This window comes from Epinephelus lanceolatus, chromosome 3 (assembly GCF_041903045.1).
Source record: "Epinephelus lanceolatus isolate andai-2023 chromosome 3, ASM4190304v1, whole genome shotgun sequence".
NCBI classification, from domain to species: Eukaryota; Metazoa; Chordata; class Actinopteri; order Perciformes; family Serranidae; genus Epinephelus; species Epinephelus lanceolatus.
In genome coordinates, this window is record NC_135736.1 from 41,367,668 (window position 1) to 41,383,923 (window position 16,256).

The 16,256-nt window shown below is 40.9% G+C and overlaps 1 protein-coding gene across 1 annotated transcript in view; it reads left to right on the top strand.

The window, feature by feature from the left end:
- Positions 1-5,868: 5,868 nt before the first annotated feature.
- Positions 5,869-16,256, top strand: part of LOC117255914 (vasorin-like) — a 41,958-nt gene continuing 31,570 nt past the window's right edge. Inside the window, exon 1 of the mRNA XM_033625157.2 lies at positions 5,869-6,129. The gene's annotated coding sequence lies outside the window, so the exon portion shown is untranslated. The remainder of the gene's footprint in view (positions 6,130-16,256) is intronic.

Consider the following 16,256-nt stretch of genomic DNA (forward strand, 5'->3'; position numbering starts at 1 on the left):
TTACTTTACTTACTTGACTTCACTTTACTTAACTTACTTTACTTTACTTACTTTACTTGACTTTATTTACTTTACTTACTTCACTTTACTTACTTTACTTTACTTTCTTTTCTTCACTTTACTTACTTTACTTTACTTACTTGACTTCACTTTACTTACTTTACTTCACTTTACTTACTTGACTTTACTTACTTCACTTTACTTACTTTACTTAACTTACTTTACTTATTTTACTTACTTTACTTTCTTTACTTTACTTTACTTACTTTACTTTCTTTACTTTCCTTTACTTACTTGAGTTTACTTACTTGACGTAACTTACTTTACTTTCTTTACTTCACTTTACTTACTTCACTTACTTTACTTACTTTACTTCACTTTACTTATTTCACTTCCTTTACTTTCTTTACTTTACTTTACTTTGCTTACTTTACTTTCTTTACTTACTTTACTTACTTTACTTACTTGACTTCACTTTACTTACTTTACTTAACTTACTTTACTTTACTAACTTTACTTTCTTTACTTTACTTTACTTTACTTACTTTACTTTACTTTACTTACTTACTTGACTTTACTTACTTGACTTTACTTACTAAATGGACTATTATGGACTGAGGCATGGACTGGAGCACTGATGACTGAACAGCTTTCAGTCAAAAGAGGTTGTTTGATAGAAAGGTGAAGTGGTGAAAATACGCTCAATATAGTGTACATTTTAACAGTTCTAGAATTTTATGGGAGGGATTTTTTAGGTGGTTAAAATATGTTTTGTTTCTGTCCCTGTCCACAGCAGTACATTGCTGAGCTACCAAAGTGGCACTCCTGCTGCTTCTCCAAACTGGGGTTGTGCCAGCTGTAGGTAAAACATTGACTGTGGATAAGTACCTCATACAGCCCCACTTCAGAGAATCTGAACTATCCTTTTGATGTGTTAGGAATCCATGTTGGACCAATCAGATTGCTGCTTACATCTATAATTGCTTTTTTTTTTTTTTTAATATGTGATTGTGCAGCATCTTTAGTTAAGTAGTATTACAGTAGAAACATGCAAGTAAATCAAAATCTCAAACTGCTCTCAACTTAGTTGCACTATCGAATGTACCAAATAAATGTGGTAATATTTTTATAACAGACTTGCTTTGCTGATTTGATTCCTCACACTGCATCCCAGATCCAGTAAAGGGAACAATAACTGGTTTTGTTCTCAATGCTTCTGGGTTCATGTCAAGTTTATTTTCTTGCGAAGCTCTAATCGCCAAAGTATTTCAAATCTTTTTTTTTCCTACAAAATTAGACACAGCACCTTTGGCTAACTGATCCCATTCCTTTGTGTTTTATTGTGTGTGAGTCACGTAGATGGAAGCAGGATTTCATCTGGACAGTGCTCATGCATGTTATGACTTGTCTGACTGACCGTCTCGTTTTAGACTCTCAGATGTCTCATAGTGTTTTTGTGTGTGACGGCATCTGTGTATTGGCTGCTGTAGCTGCACATATAATATATATGTTTGTTAATATGTTATATTTCATGCTTGTATCTTGTTTTCATCTGTTAGTGGATTATGAATGTTGAGTTGTGTTTGTGTGTGAGTGACACCAGTGGGTCAGTCTTCACAGTGATGCTGTTAAACCCATTTCACCGGGCTGAGGGTTGGTGACAACGATCAGAGTTTCAGGTTGCAGTGTGTTCCTGAACACGCACAGTTGAATTTAGTGTCTCCGTCCACAGCTCATTTACAGCTGAGGTGACCGGCGAAAGTATTTGGTTAGCATTGCACCTACAGCAACTTTCCCAAGACGGTGTATAAATATACAGGCTTAAAATGGAAATGCAAACTTGGCGACTGAACCGTAAGTAAATTGTATAAATAAACAGAAATATAATAGGTGAGTGAACTTTCATGACACAGTTGGCACAGAGATTTTTCAAAAAAGCAAAGCTGGCTAGGTTTTATCGTGATTATTGATGATTGTGTGTGGCCTGTTATTTAAAACTGTTAAACACATACACACACACACAGGTTTTGGAGATCTTTTGGAGTGCCATGCTCAATTCAACAGGAAATAGGAGACTCTTTATGGGGATTGAACACGTGGCTTTTCAGTATTGTATCATAGCGTTACAGTTAAGAGAAATAAAAGGAAATAGTAATTGCTTGCTGTCTTGTCAACGGATTTACTTTCTAGCCACCAACAGTCTTCATTTAGGATCACATCAACCAAACAATTTAGTTTTCTTGCATTTGATAAGTGAGAAAAAAGCTTTATTGGATTTTTAAATTGGATTAATTAAGGAATTTGTTTGTTTGCACTCTGTAAACTGTCACGAAGTAGTTCTGGAAACAAAGAGTCCTTTTCTTATACCTAACATGTCTGTGATATTTGTTCCAATCGGCTTTCTGTGGTGTCATGTTGGTTTGTAAATGAAGAGGAGTTCGGCTTCATTTTTGTCTGCTCATGTTTCCAAGTGTAATAGAGGTGCTGACTTTCAGACCTCAACATCCGTCTCCTTATACCCATAAGCCCTTGTGTTATAAGGTCATTTCCTGTCGTTGACTGGGGATTCTCACTTCTAACAAATCTCTCCCCATTGAGCTTGGAAGGAAACAGAGAACTGCATTTTCAGACATTATTTATCTAGACGTACTTGAGTTTAAATTGCAGCATTCTCACCTGCAAACATACCCAAAGTAAAGCTGGTCTGAAAAATGGTTTTAAAATTCACAATCGATTAAATGACAACATGTACTGTGACAGATTTTGCTTGTAGTGGCAGCAAACCAACAGAGAATTTCCACTTGACTTTACAGTTTCCCTCAGCTCTATGCAGCTTTTTAATATCCTTCAGCTCTCAGACATTTTTTTTCAGAGATGGCTGCAACTGTTTCAGTTCACTGTTTTCAGACACAGTAAGCAGCTATTTTTAGCAAAAATCTCTGATAAACCCACTGTGCCCAACCTACCCAGTATTTAACGACACAAAGACAAAGTTGGCGACTAGATGGGGAACAGCGAGAAGCATCTGGCAGCTAAAGAGTCACATACTTCCCTCGGGAGTTATTGGCCCCTTTTACACTGCTTGTTCAAGATAGAAATATAGCGCTGTTATGCTGCCTTGCCGTTCTGTAGAATAGGTATGATTGGGGCATGGGAGGACAGAGCTGTCTTGCCTTTAAGCTTGCAACGGAAATAGTAACAGCAGTAGTAGTAGTAGTAGTAGTAACAGTAACTGTGTAAAGAGGACAGCCAGCAGGATAGGACCATAGGCGGGACAGGTGTGAGGTTTTGACGATGTGCTATGCATGCGACCAAAAAGCAGCTAGCAGCAGTTAGCAGCTAACTCAAAGAAGACAACAGTGGCCGAATGTCTGCAAATGAGGACAACAATGTGGTGAGGGAGCTCCTCACCTTCCAGGCAGAAGATAAGATTATTCTCCTTATAACAGAGACAGTAAATGATAATTATTGACATGTAATGCCGCTGTTATTGTTTAGAAAGCACTGCGGACTAGAGGCTAACGCCATTGTGTTAAACGTCATGCCCATCACGCTTCTTTTGTCTCTGGGATGCCAGCATGCTGTCTAAAATCACGCACTGGAGCATCATGATGCCGTAAGGGACTATGTAGCGCCCTAAAGTGCAATCTCTGTGGCAAAAGGGCTAACGAATACCAAATCAGAGATAGGAAATTCTAAAGAAACACAACTCTAAATAAATGCTAATGTCTGCGTCTGCTGGATTTGTAAATAGGCAACTCTTTGCTAAAAAATACACCGTATCAATCACTTCTCACGAACTGCGGTCAAACTGTCAAACTAGGCTGATCACATTTAAATCAAGTGTCTGTTACTGCATTGCCCATTTCTTGTCTCAAAAGTTTTCGGAAACATTTTAGTGTACTGTTCAGCTGTAAAATGCATCCATCATTGTGGCCCAAACTGGTCTCACTAAGAAGTCACCAAAATCCAGCACTTGGGAAGCGACTTGCAGCATCAGACACCAACAAACAAGGCCATCCTTTCACATTGGCATGATACATGGCCAGTTGCCGTTATAGTTTAACAAGGCTCAGCGGCATCAGGGGAAACACAGCAGGACAAGAACGAAAGTTAAGACAACAAAAGTCCGAGTTGGGCCGGTGGGAGGGGTGGTGGATGGGTCCAACAAACACCGACTTACACCCGGGAGAGTAATGTTAGTGTCCCATAAGTTTACAAAGCCAAACCCTGTTCCTTTTTCCTAAACCTAACCACATGCTTTTGATGGCTTAACCCAACTATGTGCGTCAGGGGAGTACATTTTCGGTTTTGTATCAACGTTGTGGGTTTATTTTGAAAGAGTCTACTGTATGTAAACGGAAAATTTCCTGTGAAAACAGAAGTGTATTTTGAAAGAAGGCAATGCATGTGACAGGCAGAACCTGACACGGCATCCCAGAATGTCAACAACCAACGTACCCAGGGTATCTTGCACATTATATCCGGACATAGAAAGTCCATGACCAAACACTGATATGTGACGAGGTCAGAGTGAGAATGTGTTGGCCGGCCAGATCAGTAACTCTCATTTAACAGCTAAACAGTACACTAAAATATGTTTCTTAAAAACACTTGAGGCCAGAAACAGGCAATGCAGTAACAGAAACTTGACTGATATTTGATCAGTGCTGCCTAGTTAGACAGTTTAACTGCAGTTAATGAGCAGTCAATGACAAATGTAGCTAGAGCAGATTGAATGACTGCTTAAGGCCCATTTATGCTCATTGTTAAATACGGATCTGGATACGGACGGAGCCTTCTGTCTGTGCTTCGCGTTCATTTCGTCCGTATTTCTACACATTTCCATAAAGCTTATGGATATGGGCCAAACGGAGCAGTTCCACCGGAAACCATGGGGGCAGTGTTGCTGTCACTACCCAATACGTAGCTCTAGTGAGACACGAAAAAGAAATAACAATGGCAGTTATCAAATGCCCCGGCGGACATCCTAAAGTATTGGAAATGACGCTTGTCGTCAAATTCTCTCATCGGCAGTACTAGAGACTTTGTCTTTTATGCAAGAGGTACATTATCAATATCTCCTCCACAGTCGCCATGTTTGTTTTTGAGTTTGTTGTTGTCATAAACTTTTGACTCTAGGCTGCCCCCTGGTGGATATATTGGTTAACATCCATGCCAAGTAAAGGACGCATGGAAGTATGTGGGCAGTGACGGTAACATCGTTTGAAACGGACATATACATTTTCGTACGTAAAGGGAACATAAATGGGCCTTTATGCTGCCTGAGCATTAGCATACACTGTCATGTCTCTCCCCAAGAAAGGGAACTCTGGGTTTCAAAATAAAAAAAAAAAAGAAAAAAAATAAGGAAAGGGAAAGAAAGCAAACTGATTTTATACAAAAGAACAATTCAAAAGGTGTATGTGAGAGACATGGATCAAGAGAGGATGGACAGGGGACCCCACAGAGACTGCTTATGCATAGGGCCCAGGATGTGATGTGACGCCCCCAACTGTAGCTTTATGGAGAAAGGCTTCAGAGCTTTACATAAACTGCTCCAAAATGCAGGTATGAACACTCTTCAAGTGTCCTTGAACACAACACTGAACCCCTGAATTAAATAAAATCTTTAGGATGGGTCATACATACAAAACTGTTACACAGACTGTAGTATCATAACGTTGTACATTGCACTGTGTTACAGTTTGTGTAATCTGCATGTGTGTATCTTTCACAATAAACCATCTTTCCTGCTGTGGATATTTTTTGCAGGTGCAGCCCGCCTCGGGGACGCGCAGGACCGCGCGCCCCGGCTTCACAAGGTACCTCCCACTTCCCCAGCTTGTTTAAGTGTTCGCCTCGTTCACTTCAATGAGCGCTATTGTTGAAAAGTCTGTGCGCCGCTGAACCCCGGCGGACCTGAGTCTCCAACTCTGACAGACGGAGCGGAGCGAGTGCGCTGCAGTGATACACCTTTTGGTTTTTCTATGGACTGTTGCGTTGCAAGTAGAGGTTTATGAGCAGTTTCGGGGTTTGGCACGGAGAGACACGCCGGCAAAGTGGATAAAAAGTTTGGGTAGAAGCTGCTCCAGCGCATTCCCGCGGACTTTGGATTACTTTAACAAGGTAAGGCTCCCCTGCGCTTTTCTCCAACTAACTTTAACTGTGATTTATTTTTTAACTCGCTGTGGGTGCATTTTTGTACACAATGCGACTGACTGAGTAAAACAATAATTACTTTACTTCTCAGATGGAATTATGCGCTTTTATATAAGAGAAACCCTCCTCATGTGTGAAGTCTTTTAAGATGCTGTGTTATCGATTAAAACCACAGAGTTAATCAGTTATTCTGTAGAGGCTCTGATAATTGATCCAACCTCAGCTTCTTCACTCCGCCTGCTTCACATGAGTGCTTCACTCTGTCAGCGTATCCTCGCATTCCTCACCGGGGCGCACGGGTCACTATCTCGGGTCAGGATCTGCCGGCCAGACGCGCTCAGAGGGAGGCACGGACAGGAGAGACACAGAGACGAGTGTTACCCGCAGAGAGATGCGGAAACAGGATTAGCTCTGATCGTTGTCGTGACTTCAGACCGTGTTTGTGTCGAATGTATCGGATTAGAGGTCGTTATCTGCCGCTCCATGGTGTCTCTCACATCTGGCCGTGTGTTTTCACCTCACATGAGAGACTTTAATCTTTATGATGGGCTGCTGATCCCCAGAGACAAATCAAGACATCCCCACTGGGACATAGAGGCTGTCTGTGGGTTTAAAGCGGTTACTTTGTGGTGTTTGCGTGCAGCGTTTCCTCTGCGAGTGCAGGTCTGTGTGCATTAAGGTTTGCACATATAACCTTTATGAGCAGGTGTTTTTATTCATGCACTAGATATTATTTATTGTGGGTGAGGTTCAAGTCTATTTTATTCTGTTCTACAAAGCTCAAACAAGTACTTAATGATTAATTGCAGAAGCAGATTTTCAAGCAGGAATGTCAAACTGTTTCCAGCTTTATAAATCTTATATTTGCTGCTTTTCCGTTTTTTATTCTTGTAAATTGAATATCTTAGTTTAAAAAATAATGTTCTTACTTTCTGCATTAATCATTTTAAAATAAAAATCATCAAATAAATTGACAGTGGAAATAATAGTTAGTTGCATCCCTCTGTGCTGTTGATGATGTAAATATTTCCATTAAGAATCTGCTTTGCAGCTTACTGTAAATTATTAGACAATGAAATCTTTAGTCAGTTGAATGATTGCATTTTGATCAATAATGGACTACTTAAGGTTTTAATCGGTAATAAAATGCCAAGTACTGGCAGCTTTCAGCATAACAAATGTGAGGAATTGTTGCTTTCCTTTGTTTTATATCACTGTAGGTTTAATAATTTGGGGCTTTGGACTGTTGGTCGACAAAACAAGGAGAATAAAGATGTCACTTTGAGATCTGGGAAGTTGTGATGGACAGTTTTCAGAGATTTCTAAAACAACCCGAGACTTAAACTGAAACGCCTGCTGCAGACAAGTGTTGTAAGCTGCTGTTTTGCTACAATCACTCAACACAGTGCACCTTGTTCTTGTGTAAAACATACAATTCTCCTGCTACTATGACATCCATATCATATAAAATAAACTAACTATAATTAAGAGATGAATCATAATGTGTTAGGAAAATAAGTTGCAGCTCCAGCTGTGGTATTTGCATGTGCACATAATGTCTTTGCAACATTACATGCAGAAAAGAGGATACAAAAAAATCTTAGTGATCTTTATTCATGTCTAGACTGCGTATAAACATATACATTATGGTATACATTGGTAATACATGAGTAATGTGTGAGGAAGCGCTCTGAGAATCTAATAAATGCAGACCATGAGCTGGGTTTTTTTTTACCTTACATCGCAACTTTCTGCCTTTGCTGAGTTTGGGTACAATAAGGGCTCTCCAAATCAATATTGGTAGGTGAGCAGCAGGCGGGGAAATAAAGCCAGCATGGAGTATGAGTATGGGAAAAGCAAAGAAAGGTGGAGACAGCGGGATGGACCGAAGGACATACAGGAGAGAGGGAGAGCAAAGCAAACATTCCTGACTTGGTGTCTCAGCAATTTAATTAAGTTTTTTGTGAGATGCTGCAGCGAGCACCTCGAGGTGAAGGCTTAACCCCTCTTCCCCCCGTTTCCAGCTTGGACTAATCCCAAGGGTCAGCTAATAAGTGTTCGGGTCATGCCACCATGACAACTAAATAGGGGCGAAGCCGAAGGAAAGCTCCCCAATCAGGGAGTTAATAACCCCATGAAGGAAGTTAAGAGGTACAAGGTGAAGCGGATGGAGTAGTGGGTTGGTTTGTGTGTGCTTGTGTGCATGTGTGTTTTTGTGTGTGTGAGTGTATGTGTGTGTGTGTGTGTGTGCGTAGAGATGAGATTTCAGTTGTTATCAGCCACACCAGCTCAAAGCCCCTCCTCTTAGTGGGGTTTAAGTGTGCCCTGTGGTGCTCTGATGTTACACACAAACTCACACACACATACACACACACCCTCCCTTCAGGTCAGATTTCGGTCACTGTACCACTGGTTGGGTAGATTGTTTTTATAGGGAAATAAAATCAGCGACACGACTGGCTGTTCTTATTTTCTGAGACTTGTAACTACAGTCCTGCTTTCTGCTTCAACGTTGCTGTTTTAAATTTTGGTGAAGTTTTTCTTGGCTTTCAGGGACAAAAAATAAGTCTCCCTGCTTTTGTCATCTTGACCATTTCTGCTATTTTCTGCTGTTCCCCACATCCACTGTGTTTGACAAGTGCAGATGTGACATTTTTACAACTGCAGAGAGGCCCGTTTCCAGCCTCACCCTTCTGCTCTCTTGTTCTTCGATCTGTTTTCCATCTTGGTTTTCTGCTATTCGCCTGATATTTTTTCTGGATTTCTCTTTATGTGGGACAAAGCACCACACTTACTCTCACTCAAATCATCAGTACTGGACAATTCTGTAAATCCCTGGATTACATTTAGTGACAGTGATTTTTAACCTTCAGTGCCAACATTTTTAAATTTTCTATCTACAGTATCTGTGCATGGCAGCTATGGTATGGTTAAAGTAAGGGAAAGATAATGGACTTAAGATATGGTAAGGGTGAGGCACCTAAACACTTGGGTAAGGTTATCCAAAGATAGTACTTTTGAAAGTCAGACACGTCCATCCATCTGTGTGACCTCTACGCCCCTACTTTACACCTACTGATTTGCTAAAGGGAACATCTCTTCTGGCATTGCCATTGGACATTAATTGTGTGCTGCCAAATCTGTGCATGTCAGTGTAATTCTTAAGGATACTTAACTATTGTCTCGCTTTTATTTACCCTTCTTTTTTTAATCTCTGTCTCTCACTAAGTCTTTTTCCTTCCAAATGTTGCTCCAGTATTTAGTAAGTTGCCAAAACTGAGGCTAAAGAAACTTCAGCTGCTTTCTGATCAGTAAAGAGGCTGCAGTAACATCATGTAACCAGAGGGAGCACTGCTGAGTCTTCTCTTACTTCACTCTGACTCCTCACGATTGACAGCATTTATTGGCATCTACATTGTCAGGAATTATACAAAAACAAGATGCAGACACAGGTTGAATAACAACATTATTGTACTGTATGTTACAAATTTGAAAATGTCTTACTTTGGCGCCACCCGGTGGTAGTATGAAGAATGACACTGAAATAGACAGTAAAGCGCACCACTAAACCTGCCCCAATTTCCACTGGGATTTCTTTCATTTACCCACCAACAAAAACGTATTAGTTAGGTTTCTATCCAAATGTACCACAAATTGTAGCCAAATTTTTAATCACCTACGGCTATGCAAACATTGGGAGGTGGTTCATCAAGATAAGCACTAGGTGGCGCTAATTTCCTGTCAAGTGCCAACAAGGGCGCAACAATATGATGCAATTAAAAGACCCTCAATCAAACCTCAAATGAAGGAAAACAATGGATGTTTATACATTTTTCTACGAAAAGTAATGCACCAAAATTCGTACATATCCTACATATGTACAAACTATTAATTTGTGTATAAACCATGTATTTGAGAAGGCTGTGATCACATGACCAATGTGATGATGGAAGTAAAGACGGTAGCGGCCCCAGTAAGGAGGCAGGTTTGGGTATCAGGGACTTTGCCAAGGAGACTGGTGTTCGGTACCATGTGAAATCTTAGTCCTTTTAAGACTCTGAGTCATGTTTCCTTTCCTAAATCTACCACAGTAACTTTACTTACTTCAACCTTACCTACGAAACACTACATTTCGTACGTCATATCTGTTGTATGAGGATTCAGTGTCTGGTAACAGCTCTGCATGCATGCATATGTGTGTTAAAAGACAACGCAGAGAGCTCACAGTGGTCTATGCAATGACTGTATGTCATAATTTATCAGCTGTTATATTTCAATTGCATTAAGTTGCATTTACCTTTTTTTTTTTACCTTTTTATCGCTTTGTGTTTTTCCTTTCACTAACACGCCATTTCTCATCTCAGGCGTTTTTTTATTTCTGGTGTTTCCGTCATTAAGTTTTGAAGCACAAAATCAAACTGCACATAAAACACAGGTGGAAGAAATCTTGATCTCTCCCTCCTCTTGTTGTCGTGCAGATGTGTAGGTGGGGTGGGCTGAGCGGCTTGTCAGCTCATTTGGGAGCGTTTAAGGAAGCGGGGACCACGCAGATGGAGCGGACGTCCAGCATCAAGCCTCGGACTGCTGATAAATCATTCTGCTCAGTTCAGTCATTACTGTTCAGGGCTTATTTCCCCCTCGTGAACAGGCTGCAGCCATACTGAAACCATTTACAGTAACAAGCTGTTTTGGTAATGCATGCTGACGCTGGTTTGTAACCCTGGTTGCTCCATTTGCATTTGGCATGTGCAGTTTTCCAAATTATGCAGAACTATAAATCTAAACCTTGGAAGTATCTGGAGGTGCAACTGTGATCACTCTCATTATTGATTGTTCTCATGAGTGTAAAAATGCTGATTATTCCCTGCAACCCCAAGGTGACATCTTTGATTTGCTTGATTTGTCAGAGCAACAGTCCGAACTCCAAAGAATCAATTTGCAGTAATACGAAATGGAGAAAATCTGAGAATTCTCATGTTTCTGAAGCTGCAACCAGAGAATCTTTGCCACTTTTTGCTTGATAAACCATTTCAAAGACTTACTGATTATAACTGAATGTTGCCTCAATATGTGTTAGACCCTATAAGTACAGTTGTTGGTGACAGACGTTCCTCTCTATTGCACAACATGAACTTGTTGAATGCACTATTATTCAGATGATGGCAGTTGAGATATTGCTAGACTTAGTTTCTGTTTTCAGCGACATAAAAAGGCTCACATTACATCTTTACAAGGTTTCTTGACACCGGAGGAATTTGAGACTGAAACCTATGACAGGCTGAGACTGAACATGCTCACCAGAGGGGAACCTCTACTTTCCTAGAACTCAACCCCCAGGGAGGGTTTAGGGGTTGCTACTCCTTTACTAACCCATGAAACGTGTCTCTAAGCACCTTCCCCCCTCATCCTCGTAGTGTGTTGTATAAACATGGCGGCTCAGTAGGAAGGTAAAGAGCGTGACACATACAGACTCCTCGTAACATTCCTCTGTGGTACCAGGAGGCACCAGGACAGAAGGATGCCTCCAACGGCAGGTCTGCAGTCGGATCACCTGATGCAGAAATACCAAGATGAGACTGAATGTGACCTGATGTCAACAGTTTCTCCCTCAGCTCATATAATGACATGTTAAAAGAAGTATGCATCTTGTGCAGAGCACATATTTAGACCAGTTGTGGTATGTTGGCTGTATGTTAAACATGCAGCAGTGAAGTGAACACCAGGTATGAGCTGGTGCTGAATACAGAGCAGGTAACCAGAAGAGAAAAGTTGTTGTCTCAATGCAAACATCACATGTAATGCAAAAGAAAAGCCAACTTTTTAACCATGCAGGGCTGGAAGAGGTGGCCATAAGATAAGCTTCAACTAAGTAAAGCACTGACATCCAGTTTAGGAACAACCAGCAGGAAAGTCTGCAAACTAATTCATCCGCTCTTTTTCGTTCTTCTTCTTCTTCTTCTGAAGAAGAAGACTGTACATACAGTAAGCTTTCATATTCTGACTTGACACCTAATATAACACCGCCTCTCCCTCCATCAACAGCAGCCATACCACTACCTGAAGGTGAGGGGAGGTGTCTGTGTCTGAGGTGGTGAGAATAGGGGAACCCCACCTTCCAGCTTCCTTTTTCAGAGCCCCTCTCTCTTTTTTTCCTGAGGGCACGTAGTCTAGCTGTACAGACACACATGCACTCTTTCATCCCCATTCAACAGCCTTCATTCCCCAACACGCACACAAACACACAGGCTGGAAGTAGACCGTGGCCTGGGGGCTCCAGGGCCTCACAGAGCACTTCAAAGGGTCGAGGTTTGGGATCTATGACATCCTGAACAAGTCAAAGCCACAGCAGGTGAAGAGAGACGCCGTTTGACAAACACAAGGTAACCAACAGTGTTGGGTACCATGCATGCGTGTGCTGAAGTCCACACTCGTGTGTACTGTGTCATATGTGTCAGGACGTGTGACAAATAATTGAGCAGTTGCCTCAGGTATAAGTTTAAGGGAATGTGTTCTGTACTTATGTGTGTCTGCGTTCAGGTGCACATGTAGTATCACGTTCCCTTTATTCTCCTTTTGTTGTACAGTTGTGCAGCAAACCCTGCTTTTCAAAGAAGTCTGGCCATTTAGAGTTAATGCAGTATTATGCAGGGGTGGAGCCAGATGTTGTAAACATTAGGGGCTCAGCCCAAACCCAGGGGGGTCCGGGAGCATGCTCCCCAGGGAGATATTTTTCCCATTTACGGCAGCTATGGCACTTTTTTTTTCAAGCCATTTCAGATAATAGGATGCCTAAAAACCTGTGTCATTTGGTAAAAACATGATAGTTGCCAAGGGAAAAAAAATATCCAGTAGAGCCTACATCCTATTTTGTATCTAAAGGCCCTGACACACTGAGCTGATGATCAGCTGTTGGTCAGTGTCAGGCTGTCGGTTAGCATCTGTCACCATAATTTTTTCAGTGCCCTGCACCATTGGTTCTCATTGGCCCATATCGGCTCTTTTTTGACTGATTAAGCATGTTTCATTGACATTGGAGGAGCCTGTCGGTGAATGCAATCACTCTGGTGGGCAGTTCAGCTCAGTGCATGAGAAGAGAAACAGAAGTGAGGAAAGTAAACAAAGGGCTAAAGTCAAGAAGGAGTGAGATCAAAACAAACTTGTTATATTTGGTAAGACTATATTTTTAGCCATTGAGCTCTGTAGCTGAAATGTAATTGTGTTATTGTTCACAAGCACACAGTAAATATGATTTGTTCTTAAAACATCGTGTTGGGTTACTAATATGCTAACTGGCTAACTATCGTCTTGAATGCATCCTGTCAGTCCTCTGGTTTCTTCTCACGCAGGTGGAGAACGTGCATGCTAGTTGGCTGTCGGCTGTTGTTTTGGTGCACCTTTTTGGCCAAGGCACAGGACACCTGAGGTGACCCAGCAGTCAGCTTCTGTCAGCGCTAGTTCTTTGATGTCCATTTTAGTGTGCCTGGGCTGTTTTTGATTTCCTTTTTACTGTCTTCATCATACTAAAATCTAAACACAAAAAATGTTGAGCATGACTTATTTTCAGTCCTGCCACGTAGATAGAGGTAAAGATTGTCTGATGTTACTAGTTTTAAGTTACATAACATAGGTAGGGCAGGAAGTTGACGTAACCAACATTACTAACCTTAGAAACCTATTTTATTATACTACGCTGGAGTTCACAGAATTACTATTAAGCTGACAAATCTGAATCCATGCCAAAATAACCTGGGCTCCTTTTATTGCAAATCAAGGATCCCCAACAATGCCAAGTCAATATGGCCTTCACTACTCTGAATTGTTGCCAGCAGAAGGACATTTAGATTCTTTTCAACTGATTCGTCTAGACATCTTGTGACTTGCTAATCAGTCACTTTAAATATCAGCTATAGCGTGATGGGAATATATGTTTCAGATGCATTATAGAGGGGAGAGGTATGATTGGTTTGGCAGTGGGCCTTGAGAAAAGAGAGTAATGAACAGATTAAAATGATTTGGTGTGACTATAAAAAAGAGAGACTGGACAACAGTTGTGGGAGTGAAAATAAGCAAACTGTATCAGACTGAACATGACTATGGGAAGAATGTGGAATGAAATAACATTGAGGAGAAATATGAGGTGTATGTGAGGAGTGTTGGGGTGAGGTGGTCCAATGGCTTCATTTGTTTATACATAAAACTGCAGGGTTTGAACTGTTGGTTGAAGCTATGGTTGAATGGTTTTGGTTTTTGTAGATGTTCGTGGTTTTATTGTACTGGATTCAGACAATTTATTAAATATGAGTGAAGTTAATTTTTATTTATAGTCTAGTATTATTTGGTTGAGTAGCAATAGAGGGGCATAAAAGTGTCAGATGATTTGTTGCCAATTAATTGTCATAGAAATAATTGCGATAGACATTTTAATTGTCTATTTCTGTTCATTTGGTGCCACGCAGTGCTGCTGTTGTGTTAGGCTTTGCAACTAGACCTAAATCCATGTTATTTTTTTCAATGGCTGCTCATCAAAATGATGATATTGTTGGCAAAGTAGGGTCAATTAATTCTCAGATAGTTGTTGTCAAATGTTTCACCTCTTGCCTTGCTGCACATAGATTTATTTTAAACATGTTGTTGTAAAACTGTTCAATAATGTAAAGAAATGTGGTTCAAGACAGTAAATGTAGAAGGAGGCTTGATTCTTTTTGTTAAAGTTAGTATGCAAGGGGGAAACAAAACGCCTGTGTTGACCACTCCTGCTTCAGATTTCAGACCATGGTTGGGAGCCACAGGGGAGACTTTGTTTTGCCTCCAAGGCTTAAGTTAAACTGTACATTTACTACTACTAGACAACTTTACTGCTTATCTTTTTTCTGTTATGATCCCCAGTAACTGTCTGCTTTGAGCGTATCCACAGGCACTTTCTCTTTACTGCTCCACCACACACTCTCTATGCTTGCTCTCCATGCTGAGGTATCCCTGACAGAAGCTACACTAATCTTATAACACCGTGTTTCCAACTGTCTTTTTAAGTTATTTGATTAGACAAAGCTGGATGTGAGTGACAACTCAGCTTAACTTTCCCTGTAGACGTCAAACACACTGCTGCACCTGAAGGGAAGACTTTCAGCTATAAATCAGGGACCCATGATTGGCTCTTCTCTGTCATCCTCTTGCTGTGTCAGCAATAGAATTTAACCAACAGCAGTAAGATGTGGACAGCCAAGCTCTCTTTTTCCATATTTTTCTTGACATTTGAACCTTGTGTTTAAGTAGACTCTTTATTCAGCCCATACAATGAATGAATTGCCTTGATTGTGGAATACAACGATTATGCAAAATGATCGCAGTCAGCTCAAATTATCGCAATCACATTACATAATAGCTGCGACAGGTCCAGGGAAAAGGTGTGCGATTGAACTCAGTGGATTATAAGAAATGATGCTACAGTGCAAGTATATTAATACTGAATTACAGCCTTCAGGTGTGGCACCACGCTTCTTCCTCAACAGACTAAACTGAGAAAATTGTGACTAACTCAACTTGTTTTGCCGTAAGTCAGACGCACAGTGTTTGTGCACAAGTTCACTAAAATTACACTCCTGTGTTGTTCAGTAATAGCCCCAAGTGAATTTACAGCAACTATAGTTGTGGTTTGTGTGCCTGTAAGCCCAGTCTTGTCGTACCCAATTATGTTGTAATACTCCATAGCCCATTATTTAACTGACACCGCACTTCATGGTTTTGTAGCAACGCTGCTGCAGAAAAGATTAGAGGCATGAACTCGCGCATGTAAAGAAACACACATTCATGAAGAAATGTCAAAAAGCTGCTTGATAATTCTGATTTTAACAGACTTCAGGCACATACTGTGGACTCTCTTAAACTTGCATCTTCTCTCTGTCACACACACATTCACACATGCATGCACACACAATCAGAGAGTCCTCCTTGGAGGCCTCACTGCAGCTGGCAGGGGATTAAAAGGTCAGGAGTCAAAGCAGAGGACCAGTCAACCCACAGACTGCCACACAGAAACCGACAAAGCGGAAGAAACACAGAGAGTGTTGAATCAGAGTCAAATTTACAATCCAGAT